Here is a 3,174-nt window from a genome sequence, read left to right on the forward strand (position 1 = left end):
ATTTTAACTTCTAAATTTTAACATAATTTTCAGAAGTTTAAAACAGTAAAAATAATCCCAGTAACCTGCACAAGTTCATCCCCGAAAAGTAATATCAACCGTATATTAAAAACCTTTACAAAACCCGTATTTTGTAACTCGTTTAACTAAGAAATAAGCCCGTACACCTAAATAAGATTATGACATAATTGTATAGCTTTAAAAATGATATTTTGAAAAATAATAAGCTGGCCCAAATCTATCTTTCGCGAAACCTCGCATTAAAAATCGAACTAGAAGCCAAACGTGCCGAAACCGAGTTCGTTAGCATTAATACAGCCAAGGTTATGTTTTTAAAACCTATGTAATGTAAAAACAACTTATTTTTATGTATCAAAACTGGTCTTAAGTGGTTTGGTGACCAAAAGTGGGTTTTCGTTTAAAAAGGATATTTTTGGAACAAAGAGTCAAGTCAAACCGTAATTTCCGGAAAACATAAAACCGAACCATTAAAACTGAAGGATATAATTTAAATAGGTAAATATAAGCTATGAAAGGTTTAAGGGAATTGTGCTTACAAAACAGCCCGTTTAAAAACTTTAAAGTGTTGTTTCGTTTGAAACCGAGCGGGCCGGTTTTTAAGACTAAAACGCTTCAAAACTGTAAGATCCACATTTTTTCCAAAAAATTTTGTTTAAAATATTAATATAAATGTATAAAACATTTTATGGAAAAACAACACCTCTTTGGACAAGATTTGACATTTAGCCGCTAGTTACGGTGAACCGACATAAATCGAACGGGCAGTTTCAAAAATACAATAAAATGAACATTCTGATTTTTTAAAGTAAGTATATTTTAATAAAGTCATAATTTTAGTGTTTCCTTATGTTCCTAAAATTTACCAAGTTTTAAAACCGGGTTTTCACCAAAACGAATGCTAAATGGGAGTTCGGGAACTAAGTCCTTACATCACCAAACTTGCTGAAATCTCATATCTGAAAATAATACGTTTTTGAATACCTTAATATTCTGGAAAATTTGGAGTTTTAATTATAAGGGAATTTATTTAAGAAAACCATATTTTAAAGGCTTGTCGTTAAAAACCAACAACACCGACAACTACCAGTATTGTTAACTTTTGAAAACCCGAGGCCTGATGTTTCCAACCAGAAATGATCATGCTACTGATGTGAATAAATTATATAGTTCTTATGGTCATACAGTAACCCGCAACCGAACATAAGGCCCGGACTTTCTAAATATAGAAACTTTACTAAAACCCGGTCAAGTAAAACGAGATTATTGACACAATTAGTAGTTAAACTAAACACTTGAACACACATCATCAACATTATAAATTGTATAAGAGTAAACTTTCCATAAAAGGAAACTTTATCCATCAGGAACTTAACACCTGGGGCACCACTTAGAATTGAATACTCGTTTCACCATTGAATCTTTAATGAGGTTAAAACTAGATGAGTTAAGTATTTATAATTCGTTATTTACCATAGGAACCACCACTTTCGGGAAGTCAGTCGTTGATTTACTTGGAGCATTCGGTGAGTTTCGCGTGTAATCCCTTTTTACTTAAATTTTTGGGAACTAGTACATACTCCTAAACTTTTTAGATGGTATGGAACTATCGGGGTGTTTTAGTGCTAAATTTTGTCCCAACTTTTGCACAATCATTAGCCCGAGGGGATGGGCCGGAGGCTTGTATGGGTAGTACTATTTGGGAGACCCCCACGCACAATGACCCTATGTTGGGTAACCACACTGAGATCTGCGGATTGTTGCGGCATATAACCTACGTGTTTGATTATTGCTTTTAGTATGGCGATAGTCTGGGACAGTATAACTTCTAGTATGAGTTGGGGGATACTTATGCTAGTTGCAGGTTTGATTGTGGAGTTGATATGTGATATACCATGATGTGTCAACTTTATTATTATGTGTCTTAAACTCACAGGCTCACCAACATTATGTTGACGTATTTTAGTATGTACTTTTTAGGTAACTTAGCCATTGGGGAAAGGAATCAGCCCTAGTCACCATAGTGAACCATAGAAGCCGTGGTTTTCAAGAATAAAGTAATGTAGTCATGGAAGACTACTTACTAAATAAAGATGTAATTGTTAGATGATATCCTAGACCAATTAATGGTGCTATGCGCCTAAGACAATTTAAGGGTCATGGTTGACCCGTTTGCTTTAGTTGTACCTTTGAATTTGTAAACTCTTAGCATATTATGAATTTCCTTTAAGTTTATTTATTTTCCGCTGCTCATGTTTGATACAAGTCGGTCACGACTAGCCCCCACTAGCTCGGGTGTGACATCATTCGAGGTAATTAATTAAAAAATTTATTGTTTTAAAATAGTATTTTCATAATACACTAACAAAAAAATTAAAAACAAAAAAAGTATGTAGTTACAGAAGTGGAAAAATTAAATGCAGAAATTGGTGACAAAAAAATTATCAACGACTCTACTCAAGGTATTAAAAAGTTTTGTATATACAATCACAAATATGGGACAGAAATATATATATATATATATATATATATATATATATATATATATATATATATTATAACTTAGTTGTATTACAGGGCTTGTTGATGTTAATGTTGAAGAAAATTATGAATACGACAATGAAGATTTGGATTCAGCGATAATGAAAACTCCATTTTTCAATCAATCAGCAACATTTACAACTCCTGGATCAAAATTAAAAAATTTTTCTGTTGTTGCTACATCTCCTACACCAGCTGCAAATTATTATAAAATAGATAAACTACAACGAGAAGAAAGGGAAAAAAAAGCTAGCACAAACCTTGAAATCACCTTATCTCAACCGGGAAATTGCAATGATTGAAAAAATAACAATTGATGAGTGAATCGTTTCACGATTTGTTATTAGTGATCTTTTTGAAAAAAATAAAATGGAAGTGATTTACAAGTCAGAATTCATCACTGCTTTCAAGTTTGTGTTTGAATGTTTTTGTCCAGATATATACATCTCGGCTGATGCTATGGACATTTACACAGAATTGTTGAATTATGAAGAAAAGAAGAGACATGAAAATTATCCCCGTTGAGGTTTTTTGCTTCATCTACAATTATAGTAAGTATTACACCTTTATTTATACGTTAACAAAATTTATATACAGATTAATTATATATCAGAT

Source organism: Bidens hawaiensis, unplaced genomic scaffold (assembly GCF_021521415.1).
Source record: "Bidens hawaiensis isolate Kalapana, Puna unplaced genomic scaffold, B.hawaiensis_p1.1 tig00034618_1, whole genome shotgun sequence".
In the NCBI taxonomy this organism is placed as follows: Eukaryota; Viridiplantae; Streptophyta; class Magnoliopsida; order Asterales; family Asteraceae; genus Bidens; species Bidens hawaiensis.